Source organism: Helianthus annuus, chromosome 8 (assembly GCF_002127325.2).
Source record: "Helianthus annuus cultivar XRQ/B chromosome 8, HanXRQr2.0-SUNRISE, whole genome shotgun sequence".
NCBI classification, from domain to species: domain Eukaryota; kingdom Viridiplantae; phylum Streptophyta; class Magnoliopsida; order Asterales; family Asteraceae; genus Helianthus; species Helianthus annuus.
The window spans coordinates 74,177,463-74,200,998 of NC_035440.2; the positions used below are offsets into that span (position 1 = coordinate 74,177,463).

The following is a 23,536-nucleotide window of genomic DNA, read 5'->3' on the forward strand; positions in this document are numbered from 1 at the left end:
CCAAGCAATCACCAAGAAACTCAAAAACGGATTTGAGTGAGACCTATCTTTGGCATTATCGCCTTGGTCATATAAACATATGTCGCATGTAGACACTTCGAAAGAATTGTCTTTTGGAGACAAATGAAGTTGGTTCATTTGATACATGTGAATCTTGTTTACAAGGTAAAATGACCAAGAAACCCTTTAGTGATACCAACCAAAGGGCAAAAGATTTATTAGGTATCATACATTCGGATGTATGTGATCCTTTTAAGCCAATGACTAGGAATGGTGAAAGATACTTCATTACTTTTACCGACAACTATAGTAGTTGTGGTTATGTGTACTTGCTAAGACACAAAGATGAAGTTTTGAAATGTTCAAAGCCTTCAAAAGTGAAGTACTAAATCAACTCAATCAAAGTTCTTCGTTCCGATAGAGGAGGAGTCGAACTCTATTTGGATATGGTTCGATCTATAATGGCTAGGAGCACATTATCTCTATCATTTTGGGGTTATGCTTTGCTCTTCGTGGCCCGTACATTCAATGTGGTCCAAACCAAGAAAGTGGATAAGACACCTTAATATGGCATGGAAGGGCTCCATCATTATCATATTTAAAGATATGGGTTGTGAAGCTTATGTGAAGCAATACACCCCAAATAAAAGTACGATCCGCTAAGTGTATCTTTGTAGGATATCCTAAAGATGGTATAGGATATTATTTCTACGATCCAACAGAGCAAAAGGTATTTGTTGCTCAAAAGGCTGAGTTCTTGGAAGCTAAGTTCCTTGTGGAAGGAATTAGTAGAACTGTGGATCAAGAACCACAAGTCGATACACGTTTGGTTAAAACTAGCACTCAACAAGAGGTTGTTGAAAACGATCAAGTGGTTGATCAAAGTACACAAAACGTTCGCAGATCTGGTAAAATTAGTAGTCCACCTGAAAGATATGGATTTTTCATGGATGGATGCCACGTGTAGATTCAGGTGAACCTACCACATACCATGATCCAATGTCAAAATCTGATTGTGACAAATGGCTTGAAGCCATGAACGTAGAGATGCAATCCATGTATGACAACCAAGTTTGGAAATTGGTTGTGTCACCTCTTAACTCCAAAGTAGTTGGAAGTAAGTGGGTTTTCGGGAAGAAAACCAATATGCATGGTAACTTGGATACTTATAAAGCGAGACTTGTAGCAAAAGGTTTCACTCAAACTCAAAGGGTTGATTATGATGAGACCTTCTCGCCTATGGCGATGCTAAAGTAGATAAGGATATTATTTGCCATACCTACATAATATGATTTTGAGATTTGGCAAATGGATGCCAAAATGGCCTTCCTCAATAGATATCTTGAGGAAGATGTCTATATGGTTCAGCCTGAAAGTTTTGTCGATCCAAAACATCCTAACAAAGTTTGCAAGTTATAGATATCAATCTATGGATTGAAACAAGCATCTAGAGATCAAAATCACTGTCTTGATGAAGAGATTAGGGAAAATGGATTCATCAAGAACGTCGATAAAGCTTGTGTGTATAAGAAGGATAGTGGGAGCATTATTACTTTCTTAATATTAAATGTCGATGACATTCTACTATTTGGAAATGACATTTCAACCATGGAAGGTGTAAAAGCCTGGCTTGGAAGTTGTTTTTCCATTAAGGATCATGGTGAAGTCGCCTATATTTTGGGAATAAAGATCTATAGAGATAGATCAAGGCGCTTGATAGGTTTAAACTAAAGTGCATACATTGACAAAATCTTGAAAAGGTTCAAGATATAGAACTTTATGAAAGGTTTGGTAAAATCTTGACGTGATGTCGTGGTCACAATCAAATTTAATCCCAAAAACAACTATATAGATAGTGGCAAGTGGGTATCGAACACAGGGAGTTTGTGGAATATGTGTTATTTAAAGATTTATCTAATTTAGCTAAATTAATCTAATTGCAAGAGAAATAAAATTCGAGAGTTGGTTTGATTGGATTGGTTTTTGAAACTAAGAATGCTAATTAATTTGCGAAATGAAAGTTGAGTTTGTAAACAATTTGGAGACGAATGACTATCCTAGGGTTCCAGTTTGCTTCAACAATTGTGATATCATCCACTAGAAAGAACTACATAGACATAGTTCATGCATAATTACTTATTGTGATAAAAGGGAACTAAGTACTCAGGTTCCTAGAACGTGAGGTTGTTACCCGATGACCAATCAACCCTTACCCAATCCTAATTCTACCCATGATATCTCGATTGCCAACGGCACCAAGAACGTATGGTTTCAAACTAGAATATCATAAGAATTAACAACTTACAATTAAGCAATCACACACCATGATAAACAAAACATAGATAAAGTTCACCATTCTAGAAATATGGAATTAAAACACAATTGTTTCATACAAACCTTCACCCTAAGATGACCATAAAGAACTTAGCCACTCATGGCTTGAACAAACATTGTAGCAAAATGGAAGGAAATTATTGTTCACAAGATTCACCAACAAGAACTAGATAGAGATTAAGTGAAAGATAGTTCAAAAGATGATGTTTCCAAGCTTCCAAGTCTCTAATTTATGCTCCTAATTCGTGTCCCACTCCTTTGTAACCGAATACCCATGATAAGGGTCATAAAATTCCATCAAAATGGCAATAAATGCCATAAGTTACACATGCACTCCAGTCGGTGCCGTAAGCTACGCCATCGGGCCGTAGCTTACGGCGGTCAGTTTATGTGCGCATCACCTTGAGGCGCCGTAGCCTACGGCTGGCGCCGTAGGTTATGGCACTTAATGTTCTTTACGGTGCTCACTTCCTGTCTTACGGCGGCTCCTTTTGGCATGAGATGGGGGCCGCAAGCTACGGCCTGGTGGCGTAGCTTACGGCGCTGAGCTTTGCTTTCTTTTCCAATACTTCACCAACTCTTCATTCTTTCACTATTTGACTCCAACCACTTCTAGCCTTCCTTCATGCCTCCTAAAATCTACATCTTGGTAGCTTTAACACCTGCACAATCCAACAAAAAGTGGTTATCTAGTTCAAGCAATTAACCGAATAAAACATGGAATGTGCATATATTTAGACCTTTTAAGGGTTGTCCTACGGACCACCCGTCAATCAAGGTGCTTGATAGGTTTAAACTAAAGTGCATACATTGACAAAATCTTGAAAAGGTTCAAGATATAGAACTTTATGAAAGGTTTGGTACCTGTTCAAAAGAAGGACAACATTGAGTGTGTCTCAATGTCCAAGCTCAAAGGGTGAGCAAGAAAGAATGAAAGGAATCCCATATACGTCTGCTATAGGATCCATTATGTATGCAATGATATGCACTAAACCGGACATGTCATGCGCTTTAAGCATGACGAGAAGACACCAGCGAGTAACGGTCATTGGGTGACTGTTAAAAATATATTGAAATACCTTAGAAGGACTAAGGATATATTTCTAATATATGAATCTGGTGAAGAGGAACTCGTTGTAAAGGGTTACAGGGATGCGAGTTTCAGAATTCGTTGTAAAGGGTTACATGGATACGAGTTTCCAAACCGATCGAGATGATTCTCGATCACAATCAGGGTAGCACTGTCCACTACAGAATCAGAATACATCGCCACTTCATTAATCAAGATAATTCATATGGATCTACCACTTGAATTATTGTCGATCTAGGGGTAGTCCCTACCATTCAGGACCCCTAGAGATCTTTGTGATAACGATGGTACGATTGCTCAAATCAACGAACCACATGCACATCAAAAGACTAGGCACATTGAGCGGTGTAACACCCCGAAAACGGGTTTGGTAATCAAACAACGTTAATAATAATGAATGGGTAAAATACCGTTAGTGGTAAAATTTAACCCGGTGAACATAAGTATTTAAATAAATAATCTAATATTAATTAAAAAGAAGGATAAATACTTTGAGAAAACAAAGTATATAAAAGGCCCAAGTTAACGGAACCTAAAATAAAACGGGTTATGGCTCCCCGAACCCATTAAGTTAACTAGATAGAACTAACTTAGTTAGTAATGGGTAATGAAATGATAAACCATGGGTTCTAGTTTCAATTGTAAATTCTTGAAACTATAGGTACTAATGTCGTCAAGTAGGAAACTAATTTTTATTAAAACAAATAATTAAAACACAACACACACATAGAATGTGTGTGTGTGTGTGGGGGGGGGGGAACGACCAGAGCAGGAAGAAAAAGGGTAAAACCCTAAACTCCACAAAATCTTCCAATTGAAGGTGCAATTGAAGACCAAACTTGGATTTGAATACATATAAACGATCACCGAGCTAAGGGGATCGTAAGGTATGTCGAAATTTATAGTTTGGTGATATTTTGAGTTTGTGATAATCATGCATGAATGAAATATTAGTGTGAATGATTGAATGTTATAGTGAAATTGACACTAGTATAAGTCTAGGAACGAACCCTAGATGTGAAATTGGTAATTAAATGTCATGAACAAGTGATTGAAGGATTAACCTTGTAAGTGGTAAATGGGTTTTATGAAAATATGATGAACACTTGAAAAGTGATGGTAAATCTAAGAAAAATTGATGTTATGATGCAAGATTTGATATTGTTCATGAGTGCTAGACATAAGGGTTTGATTTAATGATTGAAACTTGGTTAAAAATATTAGCCATGAACTAAATAGAAGAGGTATAAAAATCATGCCCATAAGGTGCTCGTTAAAATGCCCAAGTGAATCGTGTTGTCTACTAGTTTGTATGTAGAGCTTGATTTGATGATTTCATGAGTAGTGGGTTTATGACAAATCTTTGATTTGTATGAAATTAAACATGATGGTGTATAAGAATCACCAAATAGGACTTGAATATATGTTAATTTTAGTTCCAGTTCTTAAATTGACAAAGATGAAGTTGAGAAGATCATAAAATTAGGATTCATATGATGACTTCTTGAAATAGATGATGTTTTTCACATCTCTTAGCCTACAATCACTATGTTATAGGTTTCTAACCATTACCAAGAGTTTAATAAGGGTTTTAGCCATAGAAATGGGTTTCATTTGATGGTTTGGGTCGAATTTTGTTGATGCATTTATTGTCTATCGCCTTCGTCAATCCGAGTCGTAGTGAGAAGCCGGAAGGAATCAAGCGCATAATGTCATATTTAGTTAGAAATGGCAAGGTGGCAAACTTGTAATTAATGTGAACTTTCATTAAATAGCCTTGACCATATAAATAGGGGATTATGTCACTAGTTTAGTTAGTTCTTGAAAGAGTTTAGGAGGAGACTTGGAGGAGAAGATTTCTAGAGAGAGAAAGTCTAGAGAGAGAAAGTGGTGTAAACGTGGTTTTTGTACCGGATTTGTCACATCATTCAATAAAATCACGTTAGTAGTACGATAGTGTGTGTTCGGTCACGTACGTTCACGGATTCCGCACGTGAAACGTCCGATACGCAATCGAACGGCGTCAAAACCGGTCCTACAATTGGTATCAGAGCTAGGAGCTCGATTGCTTGATCAAACACATCGTTTCCGTACCAGATTTCAGCCGAATTAGATCCGATTTCATCTATTTCTTCATCTTCTACTTATTTTTCACGTTTTTCACTGAAATTCATCAAATTGAACAGGTTTTCATGGCCCGTTTCGTCTGATTTTTGGATATGTTGTGCGTATAGACCTGATCTACAACCCTACCAAGTTTCAGATTGAAACTCCAAGTCGTTTAGGAGTAATCGCGATTTTTCGGTCTGATTTCGCGTCATACGATCAGATCACATGGGCCGCTCATTGAACAACTGTTGGTCCGCTTATTCAAACAGTTGAGGCCCGCTCATTGAACAACTGTTGGTCCGCTTATTCAAACAGTTGAGGCCCGCTCATTGAACAACTGATGGTCCGCTCTTAAGTCAATTTTAGGATCGCTCATTGTGTCAAGTGTGGTCCGCTCCAAAGGTTTGATAAGGGTTCGCTTTTTAGTCAAATATCACAGGTCCGCTGATAAGTCAGTTTGTGGCTTGCTCATAATTGTTACATGTTGGTCCGCTCATAAGTCGTCTTCTTCATAAAGACTGATACTGTAACAGTTGTCGGCCATCTTTATAAAGTCACCGCCCAAATACACTTATCGGTCCAATTACAATTGATTGATGGTTGGTTAGTTATTGTTATCAACTTCCACCGCCCCACTAATTTGTTGATTGTTGAGTTGTCGTTTGTGCAGCCCATGTGGCCCAATCCAGCTTTTTGTTCACCGATCATTAATACACCGCCCCACTGAACAAGTTTTGGCCCAATCCAAGTTCTTTAATCCACCGCCTACTTTAATACATTAACCCAATAGTTGTAGTTGTTGCCGCCCATGTGATATCATTGTCCACTTGCATTAATGTGTCGTCCATCACGATTTGGCCCATGTGATTGTTGTTGACTTTTAAGTGACCGCCCCATACATTTGTGAAGCCCAATGCCACTGACCCAGTAGTTGTTGTTGTGCAATTGTGATTAGCGGCCCAATCAACAGCTCATTAATACATCGCCCATCTCAGTGTTGTTCAATCACTGTTGCCGCCACAAGCCCATGTATTGTTGAGTTCAAAGGCACCGCCCCACTTACACATCAAGTTTGGCCCAATCCCAGCCCACCATCACCGTCCATTTTAATAACAAAGGCCTAATCACAATTTGTTGTGTTTGAGAGTTTTATATTTTTTTTAACTGATCATTTGTTTGTGTGGTTGCAGGAGATTCGAAGTGTTTTTACAAGGAGCAAATATCAAGACATTGAAATTTGTGGTCTTTGAACTAAAAACAAAGTTTTGAACCAAGTCATTTAACAAAGAAATTGTGGTTAAAATGTTTGACGAACAGGAAAACGATAACTTTGAAATGATAAATGATTGGTTTGATGGGGTTTGGGGTAGTAGATATCAGAATGAAAATAAAAATTTTTGGGTTAAAAGACTTGAATGTTTTTTGTGTAAGAAAGATGAAACAGTTAATGAGTTGGAAAAGCGGTATGAAAGCTTACTTGACAATTTAAAAAGGTACGAGATAAGAATGTCAAATGCTGAAAAAATATCAAAATTTGCAGACGCGTTACCTTCAGAGTGGGATGAATTTTTGATTGAATTGAAAAAGGATTCTAGGTTCTCAAATTTTTATCCAAATGAATTTATTAATAAGCTCAAAACACACAAGTATGAAAATGAAAAGAAAAAGAAGGGGTTGATGAATGAAATAGAAAAGAACTTAGAAAAAATAAGTTTGGATGTCATTTTTGAAATGAGACGAAGAGTCAATATATGTCTTGCAGCAAAAAATGTTATGAAATACGATATTAAGAGGGGTTGTTATATCGATGAAAATATGAATCCTCTTGACTTTGTTAAAATCTTTTGTGCAGGTACATACAAAACAGAGGAAGAGCAAGTTCCAAAGAATGAAGAATTTGTGAAGAATGAATCTTCAAGTTCTGAATCAGTTTGTACCAAATGTGACAACTTTAAGACTGACAATGACAAACTCTTGAAGGATGTGGAAAGTTTGACATTGGAAGTCAAGAAGTTGAAAGATGAGAAGCAAGTTGATGATAAACAGATTCTTATGATTCAGGAAATTTGTGAGAAACTGAAAGTTGAAAATGACAAACTGTTGGGTAATTTGAACAGTTTGACATCAGAAAACAAGGTTTTGAAAGAGAAAGAAAAAGACTTTGAAAGCAAAAAAGAAATCCTCAGAAAATGAAGATTTTTGGATAAAACTTGAAAACAAAAATCTGAAAGCAAATGAAACAAAATTTCAAGAACAGATAAAAGTTTTAGTCAATGAAAAGTCTGTTCTTGAAAACATTAAGATTGAAAATGAAAAATTAATCAAATCTCATCTTGAAAGAATATCTCAGCTTGAAAATGAGGCTGAGAATTCGAGAGCTAAAATTGATGAGCTTGAAAAGAAATTGAAAGGTTTTGTGACATCATCTGAGTTTTTGAATATCCCCTGTCCAAAACCAATCAATGAAGTTCCAATAAGTGACAATGTCACAAACTTTGACAATGTCAAAGTTGAAGATTGCGATGAAAAATCTGATGATGAAAATGGAAAAATTGAAAAACAAAAATTGTTTTTAGAATTAAAAGAAAAATTCAAAAATACTGTTTTGCAATCGACTGAAATAGGTGAATGCTCAAAGCAAAAACCTGTTAAGATGATTGTAGAACAAAAACAAAAGGGTAAAACTGAGAAAATTGTACAAAAAGAGAATAAAAGCTCATCAGATCGATCATCCAATCGCAATCAAAAATCACAAAAATTGAAAAACGAAAACTCAAAAATTGTTGGTAATAAGTGGTGCAGGTTTGACCACAGTGCTCAAAAGTCAAATCCAACAATCAAGAGGAGGAAAGTGTATCACCAAGCCAAACAGTGCTTTGATCTGAGCGTTTGGTATGACAATGGTGATTGGTATGATAACAGAGTGTGTTACCGGTGTGGCTATCAAGGACACATTGCTGTTAACTGCCAGAGACGGAGATTTGAGACGAAGAGATGCTATAATTGTCAAATCAAAGGTCACATTGCCAGGGATTGCCCAAGGAGATCAAATGAAAGATTAAGGGTTAATTCTCAGAAATTGGCAAAGAAACCAGTCACTGTCAAGCCCAAGGAACTGAAAGTTTCAGAACAGAATGTCAAAGAACAGAAGGTCCAAGAACCTAAAGTTCAAGAAACGAAAGTGAAGCTTTCTCAAGGGCAAAAAGACAAACTGCGAAAGAAGAGGAAGAAGGCCAGAGAATATCTGGAGAAGATTTTGTCCTCGGGTTCACCGGACAGATTGAATAAGAGTGCTGATGAATCAACTTCCTCGATTGCAAAGTCAAGCAAGATGAATTCATCAGATGCAAATCTGAGGACAAAAGAGGAGATAAAGAAGAAGGTAACAGTTTGTGGCAATGAATCTGTTTCTTTGGAAACAAAGGAGCCACATGTCGGCGATGAATCTGACTCATCAAAGTCAGACAAGCCACGTTCTGGCGATGATTCTGATTTGTCAAAATCAGAGGAGCCACAAGTTGAGCTCAAAAGTGAAAATTCAGTTCCGCCAATGGATGATATCAACTTTCCACCATTGCGAGCTGAAAATTATAAACAAAAAGTTGACGAAGTTGAAATTTCAAATCAATCTTTTTCTGAAAAGAAAGATTTTGATGTTGAAAAAACCTTTAACCCCAATGTTCTAAATATTTTTGAAAAAATGGTTGACGGAAAGGTTAAAGGGGTTAAAGAATTTTATGAAACAAAAAGGAATGTTCAAACCCCGAGTGAAAATAACTCAAATACACCCAAGGCTGGTCAGGCTTGGGTGCCTACATTCGTTGCTTAAAATCCTGACTTGCCGGAGTTCCCAGGTTGGTAAGCGTGGAACATGAATCGGCACATTTCTTGAGAAATTTCACTCTGGTGATTTTTCATCTTTCAAAAGATAAATCAGGGACATTAAGTTGTACTTGATTCATCTTTCCTACAAGTGGTAATTTGAAAAACAAAGTGATGAAACCCCGTGTTTATGAAATGTCACACAAAACTAATTTTCCGGAAAAACCATTTTGATTAAAACAAACTTAAGTGTTTTGAAATCATAATGGGAAAATAGTTTGTTGTGAGGGGGAGTTCTGATTGTTTACGCCAAAGTGGATGGAGAATTGAAGTGATTCTCATCAAGTTGTCAAGTTTGTACAGTTTGTTTCAAATTTTCCTAGAAAATCAAAATTGAAACATATTTTGATTTTAGGGGGAGAAAAATTTTTTAAAAATTTAGAAAATTTGAAAATGTCAAAAACATTAAAAATTTAAAAATGAGTTTTGTTGCGAAAAAGAGGAAATGATAGTAATTCAGTGGACTATCATAGCACGCTAAAGAAATGTAATGTCAAATGTAATAAACGGTCTCACTGATGATGTGACGATAGGTTTTTGTACATTTAGTAGATTTATTCGGGATATAAACCTAAAATTTCAAACTTGTGAAATTCGTGGGGAACACTACTTGGATATATAGGTAACCCCTGAAATCTTGTTTGAAAGGTCTCGTATTCTGGTATACTAGGTGTTTATACTCTATGATGTCTAGGGTATTATTCCGGGACTTCTGCTGAACGGTAGTTCTGACCTAGTCCTTGGCTAATACTTTATCCAAAATGCTTGAAACATAGCATAAAGCCCTCAGCTGATTAGACAATAAAATTGATAATCATCTGTTGTAGCTGAAAAGATCCTCTAAAGGGGACACACTTCTAAGTCGAAGCTGATATCTCTCTGCTGAACGGAAGTTCTGACCTGAGATCCCTCAGTTCTCGCATTTAACCCCTAATTTATGTACAGATATCATTGTAGTATTCTTGCCTGTAAGACTGAATATTGGGATTCTGGATACGGGAGTATATTCAAGAGGTGGGACACATGAATCGAACTAAGTTCAAAAAACACTTAAATAGTATCCTGAATAGATTGAAAATTGTATGAAAATTTAAGAGGACAACTATATCGTCAATCAACGTGAATCGTTTAGAACTTAAAATGTCTAAAAGCTTAACGGTGCGTGTGATGTGTCTCAAAAACTGATATGATCCTCTTACACAAACTCACAAAAATATGTTTGTACATATTTCATTTCTGCATTTAATTTCTGTCTTTGCATTCATGTTTCTTATTTTGAAAAATCCAAAAAGATTTTCGACAACTGATGTTGGAGAGCTGATTTTCAAAATCTCAAAGGCTAAACATGATGAACAGACAGGTTGGTTAATGATTTGAAATGTTTAAGATGATACATTAATTTGAATTAGAAATTGGAATGTTTCAAATTTTATCAGTTTTAAATGTGAAAATTCTCAAATGTTAGCTGATTCATTAAGTTGAATCACAATATTGTTTGTTATAATTGTGTGTTTGAGATGTGCAGGTTTCTTAATCTGTTGATACGCAAAGCCAGGCGTCGATCCCAAAAGCACGGAAGCTTGATGAAAGGGGGAGCCTGAAGATTCTGAAGAAAGAGAGCAACGGAAGTTGAAGACAGATCCACCGGGATTCTGTTCAAGCAAGAGGAACTCAAGAGAGAGAGAAAGACAAGTTGCTACGAGTTTCACTACGAATTGACTGCGGCAATATCCAAGGGGGAGTTTGTTGATGCATTTATTGTCTATCGCCTTCGTCAATTCGAGTCGTAGTGAAAAGCCGGAAGGAATCAAGCGCATAATGTCACAATTAGTTAGAAAAGGCAAGGTGGCAAACTTGTAATTAATGAGAAATCTCATTAAAATGCCTTGACCTATAAATAGGAGTTTATGTCATTAGTTAGTGAGCTTTTGGAAAGACTTCTCTCACATTTTGTGTTAGTGGAGATCCAAGTCTAGAGAGAGAAAGTCTAGAGAGAGAAAGTGGTGTAATCGTGATTCTTGTACCGTTCAAGTCAAATTTGAAAATGTCAAAAACATTAAAAATTTAAAAATGAGTTTTGTTGCGAAAAAGAGGAAATGATAGTAAATCAGTGGACTATCATAGCACGCTAAAGAAATGTAATGTCAAATGTAATAAACGGTCTCACTGATGATGTGACGATAGGTTTTTGTACATTTAGTAGATTTATTCGGGATATAAACCTAAAATTTCAAACTTGTGAAATTCGTGGGGAACACTACTTGGATATATAGGTAACCCCTGAAATCTTGTTTGAAAGGTCTCGTATTCTGATATACTAGGTGTTTATACTCTATGATGTCTGGGGTATTATTCCGGGACTTCTGCTGAACGGTAGTTCTGACCTAGTCCTTGGCTAATACTTTATCCAAAATGCTTGAAACATAGCATAAAGCCCTCAGCTGATTAGACAATAAAATTGATAATCATCTGTTGTAGCTGAAAAGATCCTCTAAAGGGGACACACTGCTAAGTCGAAGCTGATATCTCTCTGCTGAACGGAAGTTCTGACCTGAGATCCCTCAGTTCTCGCATTTAACCCCTAATTTATGTACAGATATCATTGTAGTATTCTTGCCTGTAAGACTGAATATTGGGATTCTGGATACGGGAGTATATTCAAGAGGTGGAACACATGAATCGAACTAAGTTCACAAAACACTTAAATAGTATCCTGAATAGATTGAAAATTGTATGAAAATTTAAGAGGACAACTATATCGTCAATCAACGTGAATCGTTTAGAACTTAAAATGTCTAAAAGCTTAACGGTGCGTGTGATGTGTCTCAAAAACTGATATGATCCTCTTACACAAACTCACAAAAATATGTTTGTACATATTTCATTTCTGCATTTAATTTCTGTCTTTGCATTCATGTTTCTTATTTTGAAAAATCCAAAAAGATTTTCGATAACTGATGTTGGAGAGCTGATTTTCAAAATCTCAAAGGCTAAACATGATGAACAGACAGGTTGGTTAATGATTTGAAATGTTTAAGATGATACATTAATTTGAATTAGAAATTGGAATGTTTCAAATTTTATCAGTTTTAAATGTGAAAATTCTCAAATGTTTAGCTGATTCATTAAGTTGAATCACAATATTGTTTGTTATAATTGTGTGTTTGAGATGTGCAGGTTTCTTAATCTGTTGATACGCAAAGCCAGGCGTCGATCCCAAAAGCACGAAAGCTTGATGAAAGGGGGAGCCTGAAGATTCTGAAGAAAGAGAGCAATGGAAGCTGAAGACAGATCCACCGGGATTCTGTTCAAGCAAGAGGAACTCAAGAGAGAGAGAAAGACAAGTTGCTACGAGTTTCACTACGAATTGACTGCGGCAATATCCAAGGGGGAGTTTGTTGATGCATTTATTGTCTATCGCCTTCGTCAATTCGAGTCGTAGTGAAAAGCCGGAAGGAATCAAGCGCATAATGTCACAATTAGTTAGAAAAGGCAAGGTGGAAAACTTGTAATTAAGGAGAAATCTCATTAAAATGCCTTGACCTATAAATAGGAGTTTATGTCATTAGTTAGTGAGCTTTTGGAAAGACTTCTCTCATATTTTGTGTTAGTGGAGATCCAAGTCTAGAGAGAGAAAGTCTAGAGAGAGAAAGTGGTGTAATCGTGATTCTTGTACCGTTCAAGTCAAATTTGAAAATGTCAAAAACATTAAAAATTTAAAAATGAGTTTTGTTGCGAAAAAGAGGAAATGATAGTAAATCAGTGGACTATCATAGCACGCTAAAGAAATGTAATGTCAAATGTAATAAACGGTCTCACTGATGATGTGACGATAGGTTTTTGTACATTTAGTAGATTTATTCGGGATATAAACCTAAAATTTCAAACTTGTGAAATTCGTGGGGAACACTACTTGGATATATAGGTAACCCCTGAAATCTTGTTTGAAAGGTCTCGTATTCTGATATACTAGGTGTTTATACTCTATGATGTCTGGGGTATTATTCCGGGACTTCTGCTGAACGGTAGTTCTGACCTAGTCCTTGGCTAATACTTTATCCAAAATGCTTGAAACATAGCATAAAGCCCTCAGCTGATTAGACAATAAAATTGATAATCATCTGTAGTAGCTGAAAAGATCCTCTAAAGGGGACACACTGCTAAGTCGAAGCTGATATCTCTCTGCTGAACGGAAGTTCTGACCTGAGATCCCTCAGTTCTCGCATTTAACCCCTAATTTATGTACAGATATCATTGTAGTATTCTTGCCTGTAAGACTGAATATTGGGATTCTGGATACGGGAGTATATTCAAGAGGTGGGACACATGAATCGAACTAAGTTCACAAAACACTTAAATAGTATCCTGAATAGATTGAAAATTGTATGAAAATTTAAGAGGACAACTATATCGTCAATCAACGTGAATCGTTTAGAACTTAAAATGTCTAAAAGCTTAACGGTGCGTGTGATGTGTCTCAAAAACTGATATGATCCTCTTACACAAGCTCACAAAAATATGTTTGTACATATTTCATTTCTGCATTTAATTTCTGTCTTTGCATTCATGTTTCTTATTTTGAAAAATCCAAAAAGACTTTCGACAATTGATGTTGGAGAGCTGATTTTCAAAATCTCAAAGGCTAAACATGATGAACAGACAGGTTGGTTAATGATTTGAAATGTTTAAGATGATACATTAATTTGAATTAGAAATTGAATGTTTCAAATTTTATCAGTTTTAAATGTGAAAATTCTCAAATGTTTAGCTGATTCATTAAGTTGAATCACAATATTGTTTGTTATAATTGTGTGTTTGAGATGTGCATGTTTCTTAATCTGTTGATACGCAAAGCCAGGCGTTGATCCCAAAAGCACGGAAGCTTGATGAAAGGGGGAGCCTGAAGATTCTGAAGAAAGAGAGCAACGGAAGCTGTAGACAGATCCACCGGGATTCTGTTCAAGCAAGAGGAACTCAAGAGAGAGAGAAAGACAAGTTGCTACGAGTTTCACTACGAATTGACTGCGGCAATATCCAAGGGGGAGTTTGTTGATGCATTTATTGTCTATCGCCTTCGTCAATTCGAGTCGTAGTGAAAAGCCGGAAGGAATCAAGCGCATAATGTCACAATTAGTTAGAAAAGGCAAGGTGGCAAACTTGTAATTAATGAGAAATCTCATTAAAATGCCTTGACCTATAAATAGGAGTTTATGTCATTAGTTAGTGAGTTTTTTGGAAGACTTCTCTCACATTTGTGTTGGTGGAGATCCAAGTTTAGAGAGAGAAAGTCTAGAGAGAGAAAGTAGTGGTAATCGTGATTCGTGTACCGGATTTGTCATATCTTTCAATAAATCCCGATTAGTAGTACGTTATTGTGTGTTCGGTCACGTTCGTTCACGGATTCCGCACGTGAAACGTTCGTTACGCAATCGAACGGTCGAAAAACCGGTCCTACAAATTTAAAAGGACCCTAAACATGATTTCCGCAGCTTTTTATATGGATTTCGACTAATCTTAAAAAAAAATCATATAAAATCAACCGTTTATCCGATTTGGGTGTTCTATACCTTTTTGGAAAGCTTATGAAGTAAATTTTTACTGTTTTCAATCATAAGAAACAAATTTGGTTGTTAAATAGGCCAAAAAAGTGAATTAAACCGCTGTTCAAAACCTTGAAAGTTGTTTAAAAAATGAAAATATAGTTGTTGTGCTGATTTTATAAAAATCATATAAAATCATAGAAAATTCGTTAGAAGGTGTACCTTATATGCTTGCGAAGGTATTGAAGTTTTCTACGATCCATCTTTGAACATGTTAATCTAGTTCGGACTTTGAATGGGTCATAATGGTCAATTACAGCAGCTTTATAGAAAATCGCTGCACATTAATAATGTCATTATTAATCCAGAAAAAAACATATGATTGCGTATACTTGATTTAGTCATGAAGTATTTATTGTTAGAAACAAATAACACTTTATGTGACATGCTTAAAGTGCTCAAAATCACTTACTAACTAGTTCGTATAAGTAACTTGACTAACGGGTCAAACGGTTAGTGAATGGAAAGAGTTATGAAAAAAGAAATATAGTTGTTGAATAAATAGCATACTTTGATGAATAAGTGTGTGAATCCATAAGGTGTGTTGGTCATGTTAATGTTGACTAATCTAATCATCTTGTGGATATGATATGGTAGTTTGACTCTGACAAGCTAGATGGGAGCTTGGAAATGAACGGGTCAAATGGATACAAGTTCAAGTATGAAGCTCGCAAGGATGCAAGGTAAGTAAAGCTTACACCCTTTTTTATGGATACGTATTTGCTTTATAGATTATAAACACGACCAAGGTTATATCCAAAATATGGGTTCCGACACGAAATGATACAAGTCGGGATGAATAAAATGATAAAAAAAAGAAGCATGTTTAATGGAAAAAGGGGCGAAATGGGTTAAATAATGAAATGGAAAATAAATACCATGCAAATATAAGTGCAAAATGTTTGGTCATTTAGACTAAACGGGTCAAATGGTAATGTTAACACCATTTGACGAATAATGACTAATAAGTGCTTGTCGAGTCCGATGCTCACAGGGTAAAACAGATTATGGAATTTGTTAGTACATTCATGTCTATAGCCTTCGTCAATCCGAGCCGTAGCGAGAAACAGAAGAAAATGAGTTGTTATATTAGTGATAACTAGACAAAAGGCAAGGTGGCATAATTGTAATAATGAGAAATCTCATTAAATGCCTTAGGCTATAAATAGGGAGCTTTATGTTTAGTTTAGAACTTTTTCTACATTTGTCACTTGGAGGTTTCTAGAGCTAGAGAGAGAAACTAGAGAGAGAAAGTGACATCGTGATTCAGGTTCTTGTACGTTTTCAGATTTGATTAATAGAATCACGTTTATATTACGTCACGTGTGTTAGGTCGCGTTCGTGTACGGATTCCGCACGTTATACGTACGTTTCGCAATCGTTTCGGATTCAAAACCGGTCCTACAACTGGTATCAGAGCAGGAGCTCGATTGCACTGATCTTTCACACGATTTCGCACAGGATTACATCAGATTCAGATCCGATTTCATCTTCTTCTTCATCTTTTTCATATTTCTTACGGTTTTTACTGTTTTTCGTCAAATTGAAGAGGTTTTCACGGTCCGTTTCAGCTGATTTTTGGATATGTTGTGCGTGTATACCTGATCTACAACCCTACCAAGTTTCAGATCGAAACTCCTAGCCGTTTAGGAGAAATCGAGACTTTTCGGTTCATTTTCGCGTCAAACGTACAGGTCCGCTCGTATGTACATCTATAGGTTCGCTCCAAAGTATACATTTGCTTCGCTTTTTCGATCACCATACAGATTCGCTCCAAAATATTAGTGTGGTTCGCTTTTTCAAACACCATACAGGTCCGCTTATTGGTTCAGTTGTGGTCCGCTTATAGTGTTCGACAGGTCCGCTCCTTATTTCTACAAGTGGTTCGCTTATAGTGTTCAACAAGTTGGTTCGCTTATAGTTCCATCAGTGGTCCGCTCAAAATTGTTACATCTGAGATTCGCCTATTTGTCATCTTCTTCACATGATTGTCTGAACATTAAAAGTTGTCGGCTACTTGTTTAAACGAGGCCCAATCATCGGCTGTTAAGTTTGTTGTCGGGTTGTCGATTCCTTGCATGTGATAGTTTTCGACCCAATCAGTTGTGTCAGACCCATGTGATTGTGAATTACATATCACCGACCCACTAAGATATCAAAGTTGCCGTCCTACATAATTGTCTATCATAAAAGCAGAATTAATCATTTAGGTTACAACATTAATGTCGGTCCAATTAATATGTTTTTGAAATAAATTGCCGCCCAATTAATATGTTTGGTCCTATCATATGTGAACAATAATTGTCGGCCCAATGAGCTCATGTGTGATATACATTTGCCGTCCAATCAACAAGTGGAAAGTCATATTATAATAATAATTCAAAATTGTCAGTTAGTGATTTTAAGGGCCCAATGAGGATTTAGGGAAATTGCTGTTATAGGTCACTATTGGTTCAAATTGTCGGCCCAATCCCAGGTTAAACAAGCGGCCCAAGTCACAGCCCCATGATTATTTCCTTTTGTTTGAGAACCAAAATGTTGACAGGATATTGCAGTTCGGGACTCATTTGATCCAGTACATTAGTTTCAGATTGCAAAGTCATTTGAAAGGGTCAAGGTTGTTTGAAAGTGAATTCTGTGTCATACGATTTAAATCCCAGTTCGAATCAAGTTCAGTTCGCACGGTGTGTCAATTTTCAGTCTGCTCAGTTTGTCAACCTTCAATCTTGCACAGAATATTCACCAGTTCGAGTACTATTTTGTTTCAGTTGTTTGATAGTGTTTGAACTGATAAGTGTTTGTTTGTTTTGTGTGGATTCAAGGTTCTTGTAATTCGAGATATTCAAGGTTTGAAGATTAAAGTGAAAGATTCAAGAAACATTGTGAAGATGTCAGATTTTGGCGAAGAGTTTTACAACACGTTTTATAACGCATTTACTTCAGAAGATACACAAATTACTCCAAAGAATGCTACCAAAGTGATATCAGAAAGTTTGAGTTACGACAATGTGTACGGAAATCATCAGAGACCACCAAAGCTCATGAATATCGAAGATTATCACTGGTGGTATGAAACATTTGAAAATTGGGTGCAGGCTTATGCGTATGATAGCTGGATTTGTTTAACTTTGGGATATGTAAACCCAACAAATGAAAGACGTGAATTGATCACACTGAAAGATTTCACAGCAGATGATAAGAGAGAACATTCAGCAGAATTGAGAATGAAAACTCTACTTCAACAATCTATCAGAGAGGATATTTTTTCACTGTTTCAGTATGGTGAAACATCTAAGTCAATTTGGGAAGCGTTAAAATTGAAAGCTGAAGGAGGGAAAGATATCAAGAAAAACAAAATATCGTTGTTGAAAAAGGAGTTTGACATGTTTAGCTGCATGAAGAATGAAACAGTTCGTCAAATGATTGAACGTTTCTGTCACTTAAAGATTGAGCTGGAGAGATTTGAAATTAACAAAGAAAGAGAAGAGATGGTAGATAAACTGGTTGAAGCTTTACCTCATGAAGATGATTGGAAAACATATGTGATTGTGTTGAAAAATGATGCTAATTTTGACAAACTGACTTTGGATAATTGATAGAGAAGATAGAGGGGCATGATCTGTTGATTCAAAAACAAAACAAGATGTCAAGTTCTAACTATCAACAAAATGTTGGTTTGTACTATCGAAGAGGGTTGTTACAAAACAATGAGTCTTCAAGAATCAATGAGTCTCCAAGAATCAAAACGGGTTTTACGGCAGAAAAGACCAGTGACACATCAAAGAATACCTCTTCAAGTTATGATCCAGGATATCATGCATCATCTGCATCTGGATCATCAAATGCAAATTCCAACTCTGATTGGAAGAACTCTCCATTGCTAAACAATGAATTTGCTCAACAGCATATGAGTTTCTTAGCCTCCATTCTGGTATCTTACGAAGGGTTAATTGCAGGAAAGATCGGAAATCCTAACATGACGAAAGAGGATTACGATCAGGTGGATCCAGAAGAGATGGAACTCATGGATATTCGTTGGTGCATGGCAAGTGTCATTCGAAGAGCACAACGATTCATGGAGATCACTGGCAGAAGATGTTTGGAAGGACCTGAAACGAAGATGGGTTTTGACAAGAACAAAGTAACTTGCTTCAAATGTAAGGAAAAAGGTCACTTCAAAAGAGAATGTCCAAATAACAGAGCTGATGAAAGTGTAAATCCGTTTCGTGAGGATTATTACAAAAAGGCAATATATCACAAGAACACTGATCAGCCAATCAGAAAGCAAATTGATGGAGTATCATCCAAAGAAAAGAGAGCAGCTTTGTCATATTGTGATCAAAATGTGGATAGTATAGATGATGATTATGAATCTATAGTTCATGGTCTTGATTAGGAAGAACGGTGGAAAGAGGCAAAATCACCTGGTTTCATAATCTATGATGATGAAGGTTATGATTGGTGTCAACATGACGAAGAGGTTACTGAAGTGGAAGTTAAGGCAATGACTGCTGAAATAACACTTACTCGTGAAGAAAGACATGCACGTCTAAGATTGGATGATGTATATGATGCTTACAAAGAAGCAACACGAGAAGGTAGGTGGAGCAAAGAAAAAGAATGCTATGTTGATCCTCAAGGAAACCCGACGGTTGATCCGAAGACGGTTGACCTTGATGCATTAGTTACGGCAATACCTACTGTGAGTGTTTGGTGCAAAGGCCTTAGGGAGATTCCAAGGTACAAAGAGCAGGTTGAAGAAGGTATTCGGAAGGTAATATTTGCTAGTCTGGAGAAGAAAAAGAAGAAAACAGTTGAAGAAATTGTGACTGAGAGTGAGAAGATGGTGAATGAAGTGAAGAAGGTTGAAGAGAAAGCTGAGGAAGTTGTTGAAGAGAAAACGCAAGTTGTTAAGGAAGATCAGATTCAGAAAGCAGAGGAAACCACAATGCCAGTCACTGAGGTAATTATTCAAACTGATACTGCTGATAAAATTGATAATGAAGCTGAACAACAATGCAAGAAATGCATGAAAACGTGCAGTTCTTGTATTGAGAAAGATGAAAAACTCAACAACAGAGACATTGAATTCACTAAAATAGAAAAAAATTTCAAAGAAAAATGTCATGAGATGATTGAAAATGAAAAGTTTTTGAAACAAGAAAATGAAAAATTAAAACAAAAATGTGATGATCTTGAAACAGAAAACAAGAAATTAAAAGAAAAGTGTTCAGCTGATTGCAACGAATGTGTTCCAAAAGACATCAAAATTCAAGAGTTGCAAAAAGAATATGATATAATGAAATTGTCATATGAAACTGTAAAAGAAGCATATGAAACTTTAAAAAGTAAAGTCAAAAGTCTAGATGATAGATTGTGTGCTTGTCAAAGAAACACTAAATTTCTTGAAGCTAGGTTTGAAGATAAACAAAGAGTGTTAAACCAATATATTGATGATGTTGCTAAGCTTAAACAAGAATTGGCAGACAAAGAAAAGTTGGTCAATAAATTGCAAAGCTATCATTCATCTTCATATATTCTGGAACGTATTTTCAACATCACACCCGATGAGAAAGAGTCTGAAAAGAACAAAAAGGGAATAGGGTCTGAATACCATCAAGTTCCACCACCGTTGGAGAATAATTATACATTCTATGATGGCGAAAAAGTGGAAAAAGTAATCAACATGGTTGATCAGTTACCCGATAACATCGATGTCACTTATACCAAATCTGATGATATCAGTGATTCAGAGGTGGTAGGTAAGGTTGCTGAAAGCGTTTTTCACGAAGAGTCGGTTGATACAGGTAAAACTGAATCACAAGATGAAAATGAAGGAAACTTTCATGATGGATATCTGAAAAACACAAAATCCGAGAAAAATTTGAATGATGATTCAAAGGGATTGGTTTATACCATGATTGGATCAGACAAATTATTCTTAGATGTTGTATTCCCGATTCAGAATGTGATTTCAGATAAAGTTGATCAAGTTTTCAAAATGGTTGAGATTGAAAAATCTGAAATGTCAAAATTTGCTGGTAAAGGTTGTGACATCTGTGTCACTTAAGCCATCAAACAAATACCAAATCAATGAAATATTGTATTTCATACTTGGGATTTGTATAAATATGTGTATCGTTTGCACATATTGATTCTTGTTCGATTTCGGGCTTTAAATCACTTTCTGGAAGGTTATACGCGATCTGATTCGTAAATATAACCAGTTTAATGCAACAAACACTCCGGAATAGTGACATTGGCTTAACATGCCTTAAATAACCCTTACATAACTTAGAAATAAGTTTCGGGTGGTTTGGTATGCCAAAATCAAGTTTATTCACTTACAGGGACTAAATATGACAAACTGCGAAAGTATGCCAATTTGAACTGTAACGAACATTCCGGAACTTGACCATAAGTTAAACATACCCTAAATATCCTTTGCATAGCCTAGAAATAGGCTTTGAGGTATTCGGTGTGCTAAAATAAACTTTTTGGTCATTCAGGGACTAAAAGCGTCAAAAAGTGCATAAGTTTGCACTTTCGCGCATAACTTACGTTCTGAATACTTCCGGACATCCAAAAATTTATGTAAGCATTAAAATATTATGTTTTAGTGTTTGGCATGAGAAAAATCCATTCGTCGCGAAATTTGGATCGTTTTTCGCGCTTATGCGCATTCCGTCGTAATTAAGCGAACATCGCGATCGTACGACCAAACAAACCGACATCCGAGATATTTTTGAGCATGTTTTGAGTTCCCTATACTTTAACTTCATTTTAGAGCCTTGAAATGAGGTTAACGGGGCTTAAACGTGTCAAAAATGGGCCGAAACGCATGTTTCTAAGCTGCAGGGACCAAAACTGACAAATCTGTCAAACTTTGCCCAGGCGGCCCGCGTGAACATTCATGCAATCCTTAGGCGGGCCGCGTGAGGTCCCCAGAACTGCAAAAACAGTTTTAACAGCTGCTAACAGCTGTTATGCACTCAAAAACCCATTGCAAATGGTATTTTCGAATCAGGGGACTGAAACAATGGGCTCAAATGGTTTTTAAAAACTATGGGTACACATGGATGGCCAAGATCGAAGCACGCTTTGCGAGGAATGATCTTAACGGCTCAACGAAATCTATAAATACCCCTCCATGCCTTGCCCATTTCCCTCACACTTGAATTCTGAGGTTGCTCTCTAAGTTGGGGTGCTTTGACACTTCATACCTGAGAGTACTCGGAATTCAATCTTGCGGGGACCCGTTGTAAGTATTCCTTCGTTCTTTTATTGCTTTTCGAGTCCGAAAGTCAAACTTTGTTTGACTTTCTGCATTGACCAGTTTATGGTCAATGCGAAGTTCGTTTGAACTTCATAACGTGAGCGTAATCACGATGGTTATAGTCCCCAGTGACTATACCTACTGATTACCACGTTATCTAGGCTCAGTGACGAGCCGTAGCTTCGGCCAGAATGCGCATTCTCGCGTATTTTGTAACCAAGCTACTTTTAGGTGTCAAAACCGTTTGTTTTGATACCAAACCTGTTTTCTAACTTTGTTAAACATGTTTCGACATGTTTAGCTCGTCACTTTTAGTTTAGTGCTTGTGTAGAGTCGTAAGTCAAGCGGACTAAACACCCGCTTAGACTTTCGGACACGACCCGTTTGGTCGATCATTAGGATCCGACCAAACATATTTAGGGACCATAGTTGCATAGGAAATAACCTTCCGAGGTTATATCTTATGGTAACCTAGTTTAGGTAGTTGTATGATAAGTAGTTTATATGCCTTAGGTAAATTACCAAAATGCCCTTTTCATACATAATTGGTAATTAAGCATATGTAACCCAAACTTTTGTCACTTAACTGATTAAGCAACATAATTAAGCATGTTTAGGCATATAATACTTGTCATAGGACTAGTTAAACGGTCCGAACGCGTTTTACGCAAACGACGCGTTAAAGTAGCATAAGCTACCTAAACGGGTCGTAATAGGTCGAAAGCACTAAGGTTAGGTTTCCTTTTAGTATGTAGGCCTTGTTAAACCATATCATATGAGTTCCCATACTCATTTGGTTTACGAAACCTCATACTATCCAATTCCCCGATTTAGGTCCGGTTAATTATGTAGTTATCTATATAGGGTGCCGTTTGATTCCGTGATCTTCTAGCATTGCTTGGTGGTTATCCTACGACTTCTAAGCAATCTCAAGTGAGTACATAGACCCCTCTTTTACTGTTTTCCAAACATTTTGGGGTGAAACACATGTGCCTACTTGTTACTTTCATTCTTTTCATGCTTTCATATCATATACTTGCTATGTTCATTAGTACATTGTTTTACATGACATTTTCACGCTACGTATGTTCATCATACTTAGTGCATTTGTTTTACATGACATTTTCACGCTATGTATGTTCATCATACTTAGTGCATTTGTTTTACATGACATTTTCACGCTATGTATGTTCATCATACTTAGTACATTGTTTTCACATGCTTACATTTTGGGTATGACATTTG

The 23,536-nt window shown here is 36.5% G+C and overlaps 1 long non-coding RNA gene across 1 annotated transcript in view; it reads left to right on the forward strand.

Annotated features, from left to right (window-relative positions):
• Window positions 1-4,182: 4,182 nt before the first annotated feature.
• The window catches only part of LOC110871213, a 31,399-nt gene continuing 12,045 nt past the window's right edge, over window positions 4,183-23,536 (forward strand). The window contains exons 1-2 of the long non-coding RNA XR_002553561.1: window positions 4,183-4,311; window positions 15,613-15,698. This is a non-coding gene — a long non-coding RNA (uncharacterized LOC110871213). The remainder of the gene's footprint in view (window positions 4,312-15,612; window positions 15,699-23,536) is intronic.